Below are 17,751 nucleotides of genomic sequence, written 5' to 3'. Positions count from 1 at the left end.
AATATATTAAGAGTTTAGCATGAACAACAGAAGAAAAAATGTCAGCAAATATTCTGACATCATACAGGAGGTGGTATGATATCACCTGAAAGTAGATGGTGAAATAACTAAACAGATCTATTATAAACACAAAAGTAATCACTAAAAATAACAAAGAGTTGCAATAAGCGAACAGTGAAGATCTCTCGATCTCTCTCTCTTTCTCTCTCTCTCTCATACACACACAATTAGACTCTCCTCTTCCAATACTCAAAGCTCAAAAAAGGCAAAAACAAAAGCAACAACAAGAAACTCCAAAAAAAAAAAAGTTAATAGAAATCCAATCACCAAGAAAGAAAAAGTTCAGAGCCAGAGAGAGAGCTCAATGGGTCAAATGCATGCTTGGCATGCATGCTGAGGTCACAGTCCAAACCTGGGCATTATATGATCCCAACAGCACGAGCCAGGAAACGCTTCGGGTCATACCACTGGGTATGACCCGAAAAACAAAAAAGGACTGAAACTAGAATCACAGTACAGCGGATAGGGCACTTGGCTTGTACGACTGTGTAGCAGGTAGGGAACTAGCCTCAAACATCATCACATATGGCCCCCCGAGGACCAGCAGGAGTGATTCCTGAGTGCAGAGGCAGGAGTAAGCCCTGGTGTGGCCCCAAAACAAAAAACAAACAACACCACACAACAAAACACCCTAAACCTAATCAAAATCAAACACACACATACACACAATTTTTTTTCAGAGTAAACAGTTAAATCATGAAAACAAAAGTTTGAAAAAAAAATCTACGTAAAAAATAATAATACCCTATTATAGTTATTGACAAGAGGAAAGGAGCTTTATTAGGGAAATAATTAGGAGGGGAATTCACCTACACAAAACACATGTATGTGTACCTAACAGCTTTAGAACACACAAAACAATCTTAAATGTATGTGTACCTAATAACTGAGCTTCAAAATACATAAAGCTGGAAGGGGCAGTCAGATTAATTGATAAAGCACACAGCTAGAGTGTTCAAATGTGTGAAAGTCATTCCTGCATCATGTGTGGGCCCTAGAGCATCACGGGTGAGGCCCTTGTTAAAAAAAAAAATGCATTAAGCTAAACTGATGGATTAAAGACAATTCGATTAAATTGAAATCATGATTGTCTTTAATTAGACCATCCTCTTTCAATAATTAACAAAACAGAAGATCAATAAATAGAACTAGAAAAAGTTCATTAGACATCCCTAGTTGGCCAGTTAACATATATAGAATATAATACCTAATGGACACTTGTAGAATACTTGACCAACAATGGCAGAATATATTGCTTTTAACAGCTCATGTAAATCCTCACTAATATTCTGCATTAGCAGAGAAGTTCCTGACAGCAGGTTAGGCACTTGCCTTGCACAAGGCTGACCTGAGTTCAATTCCCTGCATTCTATATGGTACCCTGAGCACAGAGCCAGGATTAATCCCAAAGCATCACCGGGTGTGGGCCCCCACCAACAACAACAAAAAAGAGTACATTCTCAGCACATTTTTTAAAATTAGTATAATACATTTTCCCAAAACCGTGGAATTAAACTTGACACCAGTACCAAAAAAGATGTCAGCAAAATCTCCAAGTATTTGAATAGAAAACAGCATATTTATTATTATCCTAAATCATGGTCAAAGAAAAAAATCACAATGGAAATTAGGAAATCATTTGTACCAAATTAAAGTTTAAAGTAACAGGGATGAGAATAAAATGTACAACATATTTTAAGAGAAAAATCTCCAATAAGTATTCTAAGCATCCATCTCTAGGAACTAGAAAAAGAGTAACAAATGGTGGCCGGAGCACTAGCATAGGGCTAAGCCTTGCAGGCGCCAACCCCAGCTCCATTCTGGTACCAAAAGGACCCCAAACATCCTGGAACAGGAACAGCACAGCATTCTCGAACCCAAATACTAAACCACTATCCATGTTGCCTGAGAAATGCTGGGTGGACCCAGAGAACTCTTGAGTAAGCTTTGAAAGGCTATGAAAAATATAAAAATATATTTTTTTAAAAAGTAATGTAATTAACTCATTATATTAGCAGAATTAAAAATCATATTTATTATCTTAATAGAAAAATAGCTAAAATCTCTAAGTTAATTACAAAGGAAACAACTATTACAAATACTAAAACATAGTTTAAGCACTAAAAATAAAATGTTTAAGTATTAAAAATAAAATATAAAGTATTAATATAGGTATTAAAAACAAAACAAAAAAATAAAGTATTATATAGGATACATGAAAACATAAGATATGACAAAGATGGAATTGATACTTACTGAGAAAACAATGTACTACATTAAAAGTGATACAGATAGGAGTTAGATAATACAGGAAGTAAATTTAGTTTCCACAGATCTGTTGCTACTTTTATCAGAAAAGTATACTTATATCACCTCTTTCATTTCTGCTAAACAAAACTCTTTCCTACCAATATTAAGTTGGTGCTCCTTTGAAAAACTACATCCCTAAAGAAGAAACTTCCAGTAAACTTCTATGAACCAAGCTACCGTAGAGTTGGTTCTAAGCATTAGAGATGTCTTTTAAATGTATTATGCACATTTTCTGTACAATACGCAGTAAACTTCTTTGTTAAATAGAAAAAGCTTTTTAAAAATCATGTGCATTAATGGAAAAGTATTTTTCTGATGAAACTACTTAAAAGACTAACTCTAAATATATCTGGGGCATTTTTCAAGGCACATTAAAGACCTGCATTAAGAAAACTAACTAAACTGGAATACACCAGGGGGATTCCACTGTATTAGCTATGCCACTTCTTCCATGTTCCACCTTTCCCACCCGCCATGATCATATATCATATATGCATCGACACATCAGGCCAGGGCCAATGTTTAATGTGCCTTTGTATTCCCTGCTCCCGGCACAAGTTCGGGTTCATGGTAGGTGATGAAGCATCTTCCTGATTTTCTACAGAGCATGAAAGCTTTTATCTGCAGTGCCTTTTAGGATTTGACGGTCAGGCCAGTCTCTCTGATGTGAAAGGTGGGAACTTTTATGCTCTTTTAAAAGTCATTTTTAGAAACAGATAAGAATTCATCAATTAATCAATGAACATCCTGCATGAGTCGGACACAAGAAAGTGGCATCTTTCATAAAATTTCAATTTTTGAGTTAAGATTAAATCAAAGTATGACTCCTGGTGCTAAAATTCAAGGTTCTAGATTTATCTGCAGGGCTTCTAATTATTTCCTCATTTCTTATCTTCACTATCCTCACCAATAAAGCATATCATATGTCCAATCTACCTTACACGACTGCCAGGATGAAAACTAAACTATGCTATTACGGTCACAGTCCTCCCGTTGCTCATCGATTTGCTCGAGCGGGCCCAGTAACGTCTCCATCGTGAGACTTGTTGTTACTGTGTTTAGCATATTGAATACGTCACAAGGGAGCTTGCCAGGCTTTGCCTGCATGGGCGAGATATGTCATCACATACTAAACAACTGTTTTGCTATCACATATCTCCCAAGTATTCTATCTTAATTTCCAAACTATGTATATTCTTTCAGGCCAGAGAGAGTGCCTCAGGTAAGACACCATCTTGCATACCTCCGTTTCATCCTGGCATAAACATGGTCGCCTGATCCATGAGCACAGAGCCAGGAGTAACCACTGAGCACTGCCGGGTGTGGCCCTAAAAGTATTCTTTTAAGAAAGGAAAACAGTAAATAATGTATCACTTCCAGCAACACTCTGATAAATTATAAATGACTCTAACCTTCTGTAAAACTCACCACTTTTCAAGCTGAAGAGGTAATACACTGGCTAGTGTGTTTGTACTACACACAACCAACCCTAGTTTGATCCCTGGCACCCTCTGATATCTCTCAAGCTCCACCAGGAATGATGCTGAGTCCCTGAGCACCACCAGGTTTGGCCCAAAATTTTAAAAGGGGGGGAAAAAGGGCTGGGGGGTAGAGGGGAGGAGACGAGGAGGAATTTTAAAAGTAGACTTTTTTTCATAAACTAATCTTACCACGGACTGGTGGAAAGAAGTAGATACTCATGGTGGGATTGGTGCTAGAACACTATATGCTCAAAACTCAACTATGAATAATTTCGTAAATCACAGTGCTTCAATTAAAAAAATTAAAATATTTCTGTTGCATAGCAAAATTTTTGACACTTTTAAATTACCCAGACTGAAGCAATTTTTCCCCATTTTGTTTAAAGCAGCTTTCAGCACTTGCCCATTTATTACGAATTACTTTGTATGTTAATTTCTACATGGTCTTACTTCCTCAACCTGATTTTCAGGTCATGGATAATGCTGTGGCACATTTTCATGCACGGCTATAGATAGATAGCCAAAGTTAAGTAAGTCGAGGCCAGATGGATATGTAAGGAATTTTTTAAAAAAGATTAGATGCTTTGTACTGCTTTTATTATGCCTTAAATAGTTTTATCAAACAGTAGAATAATTATTGGGCAACCTTACTGGTTGACTATTACCACTGTACAAAATCTTGTATTAATTACCTTCTAACATACTTTTTTAGGGATTAGGTTTAATCATTTGCTTCAGTACATATAACAGTAAACACTGACTTGGCTTCTACACTGAAGTAAATATTTCGGTAAGTTTGTTCTAGTAAATGCAATTTGACCATAGAACCTCATAAATAATATAGCCTCAAAGACAATGTATAATAGGCCCATTGTTTTGCTTCACCGGAAGACAAACCTTAGAATATCACATTAAATGCCAGAGAGAGGGACCAGCAGCAGAGGGGAAAGTTCAAAGGCTGTCCAGTGGCCAATCTGCTCAGGCCAACTGCAGGGCAGAGGCAGAGAGGACAGAGGTTTGGGCGCTAACCTGGCATGTGGGCACTGCCTGCAGTCTAACCCAGTTAGACAACTAGCACGGTACTGTCTCCTGAGCACAGAGCCAGGAATGACCCCCAACACTGATGGATTTGGTCCAAGAACCAAATCAAATAGTTTACTGGTTACTGACCCAGACTGCATTGCTTAACTCCAGGGAAATCAGTTTCCACGTCTAAAAAAACAGAAACTAAAAGGTACCTATATTTGTAACATATAATGTATTCGTTAAAAAAAATGAAGGGGGCAGGTGGTTAGGAAACATCTGGCGATGCTCAAGGGTTATTACCCGTTCTGTACCCAGGAATCAGTTCCAGAGGTGCTCAGGGATGCCAGGGATGGAACCCGAGTCTGCCTTGGTCAAGGCAGGCACCTTACCCACTGTACTATCACTCTAGCCCCTAACATTTTTCTAATGCAAATGTGCATATCAAGGTAGAAGTTCTTCTTTTAGGACATACATTCCCAGAGACGACCGGAAAAAAAATTACAAAATCTGTAATTATAATTATTGCATACTGTCATTAAAAAGAGATGTAGAGCACTTTGTATACTCTTCCATCTTATTATTTTTTACGACTTATCATCTTATGTCCATTAAAAACTTTCAATAAAGTTTTTAATGTTCTGCATACTAATGATTTCTCTGACTAAATTGAGTATTAAGATAACTCAACGCGCTTCTCATAACTAGAACCAGCACTTTCATTTCCCCGTTTTTTTTTTTTTTTAAGAAGAAGAAAACTTTCAGGTAATTTTTGCTATGTTGAAAAGTGACATCACACGGGAGGAATGAAGGGGCTGGGGATGTGTTTCTGGTAAAACTGCTCCATCATACAGAACCTTTGAAAAAATGGCAAGGGACGGGAGAGAGCTTAGAGGGCTGGAACACATGCTTTGCATGCAGGCCGGGTTTGATTCCCATCACCACATGGTTCCCTGAGCACTGCCTCAGGTGACGCCATGTATTGAGTAGGTCCTGAGTACTGCCAATTCTCAACCCCAGAACACACACAAATAAAAGAACCACTGTTCATAATCAAAATCCAGAGGTCTCGACCCATACTATTACTAGTGTCAATTAGCCAAAAATCAACCAGACATACCCGTTTACTCAAGATTGGATTAAATAAGTCAGCACATAGAAAGCACATGGGCGCAAGGTACCTAACTTCTGCATTGTACAGTAGCTGTAGCTATTTCACTTTAGAGTTATCACTGGATCTGAATGGCTATTTTGGGAGAGGGGAAGTCTCCAAAGCAGTGCTCAAAGGTAACCCCAGGGGCTACTGGCTTCCAGATATTCAGACCAGCTCTCTCGACCACATGACTCAGTATTCAGCCAACAGTGCACTGCTGCTGGGACTACCAGAGCCAAGCTTAGTGGGGCTGATGGGTAGGCGTGAGATGCTGGGAATACAACGTGGGTCCTCGCACATGCAAACTTGTGCTTCAGTCCTTTGAGTTCTCTCCCCAAAACTGAAAGGTTACTTTTAAGAAAACCATCACTATAAAAGATGATACCAGGGGTCAGAGCAGTAGTACAGTGGGTAGGGCATTTGCCTTGCACGCAGCCAACCCAGGTCCGATCCCCATCATTCCATATGGTCCCCCAAGCACTGCCAGGAGTAATTCCTGAGTGCAGAGCCAGGAGTAACTGCTGAGAATCGCTGGGTGTGACCCTAAAAGACCAAAAATTTAAAAAATAATAATAAAGCCAGCAACAACAAAAAGGATGACACCATCTTTTATTAAGTATTAAATAAGTATTGGATGCTCTTCAGACACAACCAGTTTTTATCCCCGCCCCATCCCTAAACACCTTCAACATTAACAATATTTGCTCTTGTTTGTTTTCACTTATCTGTGAATGAACCGATACTTGAAGAATTAATTTGCCCAAATAAGATAGCTCAAACTGTCTGACTCCACTGTAAGGCTTCATTTTTCGCAAGACGAACATTTCAAACATAAATTCAGAGTAATAAAGTGAAGATCATCATGGCTATCAGAGTCGAATATATCTAGTTAGAGATGAAAAGATTTAGGTAGAAAATGATTCTGGATACATATTGGCATTTAACTACTGAAAGGATGATCAGATAGACTGCGTCCCTCAATTTGTTCTTTCAAGAAGTATTTTAGCACTAACTGATCCGTCACTATCTCAGGCACTGTTAGAAGTCAGCAAAAAGACTAGGAAAAAAAGATTCATTTCCTGCTCTCATGGGGCTTATTATTGGGAAGACAAGGCAAGTAACAACAATTACACAGGGGGCTGGAGCAATAGCACAGCGGGTAGGGCGTTTGCCTTGCATGCAGCTGACCTGGGTTCAATTCCCAGCATCCCACATGGTCCCCCGAGCACTGCCAGGAGTAATTCCTGAATACAGCGCCAGGAGTAACCCCTGAGTATCGCCGGGTGTAACCCCAAAAAGAAAAATAATTAAAAAATAAACAATTACACAAAACAGAGTATCATGTGCTATTTAAGGCCAGAGTACAGACTGGAATGCAGTGGATTCTTAAAGCAAGGGATTAGAAATAAAGCTTCCAGGGAAGTGTGTTTATCACGATAGTTGCAACATGGACAGCAGTTACACAAGGTATGTATGTCAGGTGAAACAGAAACAGTGTGCAGAGGACCAGAGAGATAGTACAGAAGGGCAAGTGAGCACGACCCTGGTTGAATCTCCAGCACCATGTTCCCTGAGTACCGCCAGGGGTCACTCCTGAGTAAATAGCCAGAAATAGCCCCCCCCCCCCCCCCCAGCACTACTGCCTTTGGCCCAAAAATTGAACAAAAAAAAAAAAAGAAGAAAAAAATTAGTGCAGTAGGGGGTGAAGGCTGGGGTGGGATATAAGATTAATTTCTAACTGGAGTAAATGCAGCTGAAACTAAATTAATAATCTTAATTTTCTTGTATTTGTGTATATAAAAAAAACTTGTGGCAGAAAAATGTACATATGAATAAAATACAACAAATATTTTTTTTAAACTCACTCATTTAAAAGCTTTCCTTCTTTTTGGGTGTGTGTTGTTTGGTAACAATATTTGAGTCCAAGCAAGAGATTTAAGCCATAAATTAGACATAGCTTAATCAACACAATCTTGGCTTAACTGGGGATTTACCGTTCAATAGACTATTCTAAGTTATAGTGCAATAGCACAAATTTAATGATAAAAATTAAAAAAACTAAGGGTATTTTTAATGACCAGTGATAGAAGTTTAGTTGACTAATTAAAGAAGCAGCCTGAGGGTTTATAATCCCTAAATAATCATTATTGTTTGCTTTCTATTTTCTGTAAACAAATGGTCAAAGGGATTGTATTTTTATGTCTTTTCTTTAGAGAAGCTTCATGACTTCACCTGCATTACAGAAATAAACCTCCATAGTAACTTTTAACACCAGCTACATAGAAACTTTTTTTTAAGAGTGACTTTCTCAAGGTCAGAGCAAAACTCTGGCAAGACAGGAATGGAATTCCTGACCTTTGACTACCAGAAGTTTTCTCCCCACTCTCGGAAATTCTTTCTCCATAAGTGTAATTTATATGCTCACTCCAAGAGCCTGGAAAGTTCATCTTTCTCAGGGTAGCGGGGGAGGGGGCTGACTGTCCAATCAGTAGCCACACAACTTTATAGTTATTTTTATACAAATTATCTCTTATTGCCCTCACTCAGCTCTATGGACAACATAGGATTTTCCCCTTTCACAGACCTGAAGAAGGTCAAAAACATAACCAAGGTCATGAAGTTCAGGAGTCAGACTCAAAACTGCATGCAACTAAAAAAAAAAAAAAAAAAAAAAGTCTCGATTCCAGGATGGATTATCTAGGCAGAGAGCTGATTAGGAAATAAATGAAGGTTTTCACAGTCATTTTATTTTTTTACAATATTTTGTTTTGGTTGTCACTGAGGTATGTTAGTTTATTACCTTTGGGCACGGCTATTTTCAAGTTTTCTTCGGAGTTTGCATGTTAATCTTGAAATAAAGTGAGACTACTATTATGAAATGCAGAATTCTGGAAACAAAATACACCTTTTTTTCCCACCATTTTTATACAAGTATGTGGGGAGGAGGAAACTTTAGACCCTAACTTTACAATGCAGTTTTGTTTGGGGGTGCTCAAGGGTGACTTTCTGCTCAATGTTAGGGGGTCACTCCTGGGGGTGCTCGGGAGGCTTTGAGGTGACAGGGCCTGGCCTGATACCGTAATTCTTAATCAAAACTTACGTGGTACTGGGGGAAGCACTACATAGCAACACAGCATCTAAAATCCATCTATACAGATACATATAAACACTTAGGAGTAGAATCATATAGTAAACATTTACCTCATACAAGAGTCCTTGCATATTTATAAGCACAGTAAGGGCTTATAAATACACTATCTCTGGCTATCCAGGCCAGAGAAGAGTGGTGGCAGCACTGACTGCCTTTGCTGAAGATAGGAAAACAACCAAAATGACTCTATTTTGGTTTTCCAGGTAACAGGCAGGTGAAAAAAAATAAACCTTTTTTTTGGGGGGGGGGGGGGGATGATGCAGGGGGCTTGCTCAGCAGTGCTTAGGGTTTACTCCTGGCTCTATGCTCAGGGACTACTGCAGGTGGGTGCTAGGGGACCATATACAGAGCTGGAGGTCGAACCCAGGTTAGCCAGAGGTAAGGCAACTGCCTTACACACTGTATTATCTCTCTGGCTACCGAACTCCAGCCCCCCTCCCCCCACCTTCCATGATGCCTTTGGAATGAAACTGATCATCACTAATACTACTCAAATATTCATGCCATGAAACTAGGAACAAAAATGAATGTACTGTTTAAGTTAAAAAAAAATGAAATAAAGACAGGAAGAAAAGCCATACCAGAGCAGAATTCTTTGGGTGAATATCCTGTAAAGTACTGCCAAACCAAAACAAATTTTATAGAACAATATGACTACTCAAGTAGGGCCTTTTATGACAATAAACACCCCAAACCAAAAAATCCTTTTGTAACATAATTACTGAGAATATATACAGAAAGCAACCATTTAATCCACAGCATGTGTTCTTCACCACAGGAACTCAAAGGCTGACATCAGATGGGGTGTGGCTGGGCGAGGCCCTTGAAAATGAATTCTGACTGCTTGAAGTCAGGCAGTTCTCGGGACTGGCTGGGGAGCCAAGCTCCAAGCAGGTCTTACAAAGCCTAAGGCTGTTGACATCTGGGTGGAGACATGCCATCAATTGCTTTTTGATCTGGCAGAGATGGTTGTGGTCCATGTGGTACATGGAGTGAAGCTGCAGAGTATTGCCAGAGTTAAATTTTAATAGTCTTACTCTTGTATGCTGTATCCTTTGGAACAACTTGCTACACAAAGTGTAGTACCCTACACTAAGAATCCTGACTTTTTTTTTCTTTTTGGGTCACACCCAGAGATGTACAGGCATTACTCCCGGCTCATGCACTCAGGAATTACTCCTGGCGGTGCTCAGGGGACCATATGGGATGCTGGGAATCGAACCCAGGCTGGCCGTGTGCAAGGCAAACGCCCTATCTGTTGTACTACCGCTCCAGCCCCCAACAAGCATTCTTAAGACAGAAGTACATTATGCATAGAAGTTACACAGCAGTACATAACTTTGTAGACTTAAAAATAAATACAAATTAAAAGGAAAATAAGTGAGCACTGAGTACAAAGACATAGCTGCACTACTAGCATGGTATTCTTAACACAGAAATGTTAGAGGGAAGCTATTGCAACCTATTTCAGGAAAGATTTACAACAATGAAAGTCTCTTCTAAGAGAAATTGTATGGGGTGAATTCTGAATAAAACTGGGGACGGGGTAGCTTTTGTTTCTAAACCAACCTGGAAGTATAGTAGTGAAACTTACTGACTTAAAAAGACAGCAAGAGGAAGAACTTTTCGTATAAGTTTGTCCAGTTTGGTAGAATGCAACTATTGTGTATGAGTACACAGATCATCTACAGCCAGATTGAAGTTTTCACTCTAAAACTGCTTCACTCAAAATATAAGGAAAACTAGCCACATGACACACCCAATTTAATGTGATTTTTCTAATGTGGTTTCACCATAAATATGAAATTCCATTTTGTGCAATGGAGAAAATGTCTGGGACTTTTATATGTGCAACTGTTTAACCACATGGCCTCTCTGGTGAGGTTACTCAATAATCTAGATTAACCAGCCAAGGCTTGATTCAAAATACCCTAGTATATAGGGTTAGCAGTTAAGCTGCCTGAGCACTTATGTCATTTTTGCTGATAAAAAAACTCACCTATATTTACGAGCAAATTGTTCAGGTTTGCTGATAACAGTCTGCTTCGTGCTGGACCATCTGAAACTCACTCAGAAGCTGTCCAAGTGCACATCTGCCTTTCACAGGAGGAAGGCCGGTCATCCCCAGGGTACATACTTCTTTTTTTTAAGGGATCAGAACACATCTGCTATGATATGCTTGGGGGCTTCCTCACAATGCCCAGCAAGCATCCTGATTTGTTTTTCCCCTTGGCCTGGAGAGAGTGAGCAGCTCAGTGCTTGCTGTCCCTTCCCATTCTGTACACTCATAGGCCGCAGCTGTAGTAAACAGCCACCAGCCAAGAGTTGCTAAGGTCAAGGTCTCCAAAGCTATACCAGGACCAGTTTCTCCCGAACGACATTCAGTTCTTGAAAAGGGACTTCCGGAGAAGGAAAATACTAAGGAATTGTTAGTACAAACATTTTCATTCAATGAAAAGTCGGACAAGCATTCCAAAATAAAGTTTGACAAACAGAAGCTTCCTTTAAATATGAATTATTAATAGATAAAAAGCTGAAGAACTTCAAAAATAAATAGAAATCCCCCCAAGAATGCCTTATTTATCCATCCAGCCATGGACTGCATTCGATAGCATTTTAGGTCACAAATGTTGAAAATTTTATCTGCAAATATTCCCAATTTTACCAGTTTAAGCAGATGTCATAACTGTTATTAATTAGAAAGAAGAGGGAAAAGATAAACCTCTTTCCTAAATATAAATTTCTGTCAAATCTCCTGTTCTCAAATTACTCTCTCTCGAACCCAACAGGGTTCCAAAGGCTCAAGCTAGTCACAAGAAGGAACAAGCTACAACGATAAGGATATAACTTATGCAACTGAAATGTTTGTCCTTCAACACCCTATTCCTAAGCTTCTACCATCAAGCATTTTCTAGCTTAAAAGTGTACCTATTCCTTTAGGGCAACCAATCCAATCTCTCTCTCTCTCTCTCTCTCTCTCTCTCTCTCTCTCTCTCTCTCTCTCTGTGTGTGTGTTAAGCAATATGCAAATAGGATCTGCAAGTGACACAACCAGCGTCTTTTGGGGGAGGCTCTGGTTGGGGGGAGGGGGCTTCATGTTTTTTATTAAATGCCAATTCCAAAGAATGCTGCTTCAAAGATGGTACCCTCCCACTCTTCCAAGTGACCACTCCTGTTCTCATCACAGGCAGCCAGCTGTTAAAAGTCACATTTCTCTCAAAGCATTTACTTAATTCAACAACTCTATCCTCCAGTAAGAAAGGGGCATGCTGCCATCGAGGTGGGTTTGCACAGTGACGTGGACCTGATTGGCAGATGTCTACGAAGCCACTAGATGCACATGCACTAAATGTAAATAGTGCTGCTGTTCTCCGTGTTCCGGGGAGCAGATAACATTAGAGCGGATTTAGAATAAAACATCCGAGTGTCTGGCCGAGAATTCTATTAGCCAGTGGAACTGCTTAAAACAATCCACATACAATGATACTTAAACCATCCGTACAGTAAAATTAGAGAGCTGACAATACTAACCACCCAAACAGTCTATCCAGATTACACATTCCGTTGTCCTAATACTCTTTAACCCAACACAGCCCTCCTTTTCTCAGCCGAATTAAGGCTATTATTATTAAAGTATGCAAAAAGCGCAGGGTGGAGGGGGTAGGGAGGCTGCAGGGCATACAACAAAGGAATTGGGACTTTTTCCAAGCCTTTGCCTCCCAAGCACTAAGGCAACGCCACCGAACTGTTGAGTGCACCCCACCCTTCTCCCCAAAGATAAAAGTTTTCAAAGTTCTAATAGGCAGTTCTCTACCCCACAAAAGCAGGGTTGATTCTCTCGGCAGGGGAGCATCTAGCATGAACACCAACTACAGTCTCCGAGGTCAAGTCCGTGTCCTTCCAGCGGGCTTGGCCGGCAAGAAGTGCTCCCAGGCGGCTCCACCGCCCTGCCGGCCCGGGTGGCCGTGCAAAGTTGCCCCTTGTCAACTCTGGCCAGGCAGGTCCCCGGGATTGCAACTAACAGTCACAGGCCAGCCCCTGGCTACTTCCGATGGGCCGGGCACGGCGGCGAGTGACAGTTACACATCATTACGACCAGAGACAATAATGAATGTAGCACCCGGACCACGATTCATGCCAGCGGTGTCATCTCCGCCTTAACCCCTTCGCCTCCGCGCTCCCCAGCGCACACCCACAGCCGGCCGCACAGCCCCGGTGCGGCAGCGACTCCCTGAACCCGGTCTATTCCCGGGGGCTGGGGGTGTGCACGGGGGAGGGGGAAGGGGGTGGCTCTACTTGCATAAAGCCCCTTCACCCCCGATTCAGCCCTGGGTGTTTCCTTTCTTGTCCTAGTAACTGTCAAGGCAAACACTGCAACCTACAATTCCTCTAGGGATAGGGAAAAAAAAAAATTTTTTTTTTTTGCTTAATTCACGTTACTTGCTAAGTTCTTTAAAAAAAAAAATGAGGAGGGGAAGCCCTTTTTTTCTGCACGAATCCGACCGACGCTCCTGCCTTTGCAATAGCATCGTCCTCCCTCGGCCCCCCCTCCCGCTTCCCAACACTTTCCCCCTTGCAGAACGGAGACCAACCAAAATAATTTAACTTGAGCAGATGACAGAAGGAAAAGAAAACATGTCATAAGAGAATACGGTCTGATCTGGGATGGAAAAAAAAAGAAAGAAGAAGAAGAAGAAGAAAGAGAGAGAGAGAGAAGAGGGGAGCGGGGGTTGTTTATTTTGATAAGAAACGGAATCGGCACAGACCTGAACAGAAGCTGCTGCAGAGCAGGAGAAATTGTTTTCTTTCCCTCAGAGTCCCCCTCTCTCTCCCTTTCTCTCTCGAGCTCACACGCGCACACACGCGCGCGCGCGCACACTCGCCCTGGCACGCGCACACACACACACACAGACACACGCACACGCACACTCGCACGCGCGCCCGCACACGCGCGGGCAGAGCCTCCCGGCGGCTCTCTGCAGTTCCCAGGAAATGAATGGGGGGCAACCCGGGAACTGTTGTACTTGCAAATGACTTACCCGGGTCACATGACGCGCGAAACGTAGGGTGGGCCGGTGGGTGGCGGCTGCCGAGGCGCGAGCCCGGGTCTCGCGTGGGGAGCCGCGCCAGGCCCGCCTCGGATTTCCCCGGGGCCCGCCGAGGGTTGCAGGACGCCGCCGCTCCTTCCCCTGCAAGCCGCTGCTCGGGAAACCGGAGAGGCGCAGGGGCGGGGTGGGTGGGGTGGGTGGGGTGGGGAGGGGCGGGGTGGAGTGGGGTGGGGTGGGGTGGGGTTGCGGGGGGCAGGGAATGTGCGGCGAGGCTGGGGGTGGTGCAAACACCGAGCCCCCCAAACAAAAGAGCGCCGGGGGCCTCCTCCCCCGAAACAAAGCCCCGCCGCTGCGGGCGAGCCCCGGGGTGGGGCCGAGGGCGGGGGCGGCGGCGGGGAGGGGCGCGCTCAGCGGGCGCTAAGTCGCTTCATTGCCAGCAAACGGGGCCCCGCGCCCCGCCCGAGGATCGGGAGGCGGCTCCGAGCGCGAGGGTCGAGATCCCCGGTGGGAAACTGACCCCTCCCCGCGCGCAGAGTGGCGGCGACACCCACTGCCCGGCCCTCCCGCCGCCGCCCGGGCCGCGGGCTGGGGGGTGGGTCCCGGCGCCTCCACCCCGCCCCACCCCGCCCCACCCCTGCCCCCGCCCCGCGGCCTTGGGCCTCGGCCGCGCCTCCCTTTCACCTGCAGCACCTTGCTGCGGCGCCCCAGATGACCCACGCATGGCCAGGGGACACTCGCGGGGGGCGCTGGGGGAGGAGCCCGGCGGCCCCGGGGGGCTGGGACGGGGTGCGGCGGGGACCCGGGGCGCAGGGGGGCCTCGCTGGCTGGAGGAGCCCCCCGGATTGCAACTCGCCCGGCGGAGCCGCCGCCAGAAAGTGCCCCCCCCCCCCCCTTTTGTGTTCCGAGCGCTCCAGGCAGCAACTGCAAAAGCGAATGGGGAGGGGGGCGACAAATAAGCTCAGAGTCCCCGGGCCCCCCCGGCGGGCGCGCGCGGCCAGGGCGAGGGGCCCGCGGCCGAGGGGTCCCCGCGGCTCAGCCGCCCGCGAACTTGCAAAGGTGTGGGCGGAGCGGGCGCGGGGCTGCGGGGCTGCGGGGACCCGGCCCGCCCCCTGGGGTGGCAGCGGGCAGCGCCCGCGGGGGCCCACAATGAGGGCGGGTGGGGCGCGCGCGGGGGGCGGGGGCGGGAGGGGTGCATTGTTTGGGGGCCCGTGCCCCGCGCGTCCCGCCCGCTCCCCCCAGCTCCCCGCGCTTCACCTTGGCGGGATGCAGGGGTGGGGGGCGAGGCGGGGCCGCGTGCTCGGCGGCCGGAGGAGCCGGGGCGCCCGCCCGCGCTCCAGTTCTTTGGGGACGCACGGGAACTTGCTAGGAGGGGACGGCGCGGGCCGAGGCCACGGGGGCCCCCCGGGACGCGCCGGGGGAGGCCGGGCCAGCCTCCGGGGGTCCGAGAAGTGGGCGGGGGCGGGGACTCCCGCTCGGGACACAGCGGATCGTGGAGGGTTCTAGGGCCGCGGGAGGGGGCGCGGGGTCAGCGCCGCGCTGGGGGCTCGCGAGGACGCGGGAGAAAGCTGCGACCCGCGGGGCGGGGGGAGGGCGCGGAATGCGTGCACCCCCCCTTCCTTTTTTCCTGTGCTTTTTCCTTTTTTTTCCTTTTTATTTTGCAAACCTAGGTGAGCGTGCCCGGACGCCCCGGCCTGCCGGACACCCTCCGGCTCCTCCTGCTCCCCTTCTCCCGACCCGGGCGCTGTGCCCCGGGGCCCGCCCTGCGTGGGAACCCGGCCCAGCTGGGGAAAGGCGGGCGAGGGGAAGTTTGCGTTTTTGTGGTATAAAGTCGGGTGGGAAGCAAAACGAGGGAGAGGCCCGAGAAACAGGAAATAAGAGAGCGGGAGGAGCGGGGGGACGCCTTGGAGCCAGGGAAAGCCGTGTCCTACATTTTGCGCGGCACGCTCCGGACCCACCCCAGAAGGCCCGGGGGGCTTTATTCCAGAAAACAAAGACTGAGCAAAGACTAAGCTTGCCGGGGGCTTTCCTCCCCCCCCCCCACCCCCCCCCCCCCCACCCCCCGCCGTCAAGCCGCCTTTCTGGGGGATGGGCCAGGTGGGTCGAGCCTCGAGCCCTGCGCCCCTGTTCCTGCTGGGCCTGCAGCTCGGAAATAGCCCGGGATGGAGGCGGAGGGGGCTAGCCCGGCGCCAGGGATGTCAAAATTGGCGAATGAAACAAGCGAGCTGGTGACTGTGAACTATGGACCACTCCTTAGAGAAAGCAAGCACGGGATGGGGGCGGGCGCGGGGGCGGGGGCCTGGCAGCGGGAGCCCACCTCTGAACATATGGGTGCACTCATGGAATCGGAGGGAAAAGCAGAAGGGAACCTGCAGGCTGAAGGGTCCATAGCTTGGGTGGGGTCTCTGTGGGGGCGGGAAAGCAACCTGGCCCCCAGCCAGCCAGCGGGGTGATGTGATGCTGGCCGCAGGATAAAAAGACAAACAAACGCACAAAAAAACTTCCAACTCCTCTGCCTCTGGACAGAAAGAACACGGACAGACAAGTTGGGAGAACGCTGAATCTCAACAAACGCGCAGCATTTAAAGGAAAAACTTGCCTCTACTGGACACACAGTGAAGTTTCCCTCTAGGTGGGGCAGGGCGAGGCTGCGAGCGAAGGAAGCGAGTTGAACTGCAAGAGGGGAGAGATGCTCGAAGAAATTATGTCATCCTGGCCGTGCTTGTACTAACAGCTCTCCTCCGGGAGAGCTGAGCGGCGGACTGACCGTAAATATATTCTACGGCGAGTGCTTCTGCACGTGCAAGAGCATTCCAAACTGTTCTCGCCTCCGATGGCAACAGCAAGGGCACGTTCATAGAATGAAGAACGGGAAAATCGAGTACAGCAATCCATTCCAGAGGGATGAGGGCATTAAGGATAGGTCAAGGTTAATATCTAGAATCTGTGCATGAAAGAAGGAAGCACGTCAAGTATTAGAAAAAGGCCTTGCAGATTTTTTTTTTAATTGACAGCTAAGAGTAGAAATGGTAAAGGCAACTCCCAGGACAGAAAGAGGACAGCCGGTAGGGCGTTTGCCTTGCACTACGGCTTACCTGGGCTCTATCCCCTGCACCCCATATGGTCCCTGGAGCCCCACCAGGAGTGATCCCTGAGTGCAGAGCCAGGAGGAAGTCCCGAGCACTGCAGGGTGTGGCCCCAAAACATTTTTTTTAAAGAGAAGGATCTCTTCATTGTATGATCTAGGCATAGGTGTGGGAGAGTAAAAGCAGATGAAATAAAGTAGCTTGGAGGTTACTGGGAGTTAGGGTACTGGACTTGATGGGGTGTGTGATACAGGCTTCCATTTTCTGTCATTTTATATAGTCCTTTGTGCACAACTGAGGTCTAACCAAATTCAGAAAGGGAGATTGTACAGGGGAAAGTGAAGGGGGTAAGTTTATCTTTATGAGTCATTGTTCTTAACTGCAACGTGTAGGGATGTGAGAAATTGGAAAATGTAAAGAGAGCAAGTTTTTTTGACCAAGT

At 45.8% G+C, this 17,751-nt stretch overlaps 1 protein-coding gene across 2 annotated transcripts in view; it reads right to left on the bottom strand.

Annotated features, from left to right (window-relative positions):
• Positions 1 to 17,751, bottom strand: part of KLF12 (KLF transcription factor 12) — a 730,941-nt gene that overhangs the window by 463,736 nt on the left and 249,454 nt on the right. Inside the window, exon 1 of one of the 2 annotated variants that reach the window (XM_056109456.1) lies at positions 14,218 to 14,334. The exons of the other annotated variant lie outside the window; for it this stretch is intronic. The gene's annotated coding sequence lies outside the window, so the exon portion shown is untranslated. Of the gene's footprint in view, positions 1 to 14,217; positions 14,335 to 17,751 lie in introns of those variants that run through there. 2 annotated transcript variants of the gene reach the window in all.

The sequence above is a fragment of the Sorex fumeus genome, unplaced genomic scaffold, assembly GCF_029834395.1.
Source record: "Sorex fumeus unplaced genomic scaffold, SorFum_2.1 ptg000008l, whole genome shotgun sequence".
NCBI lineage: Eukaryota > Metazoa > Chordata > Mammalia > Eulipotyphla > Soricidae > Sorex > Sorex fumeus.
Note: the sequence above shows the minus strand (reverse complement) of the source record. Positions and strands in the feature narration are given on the sequence as shown.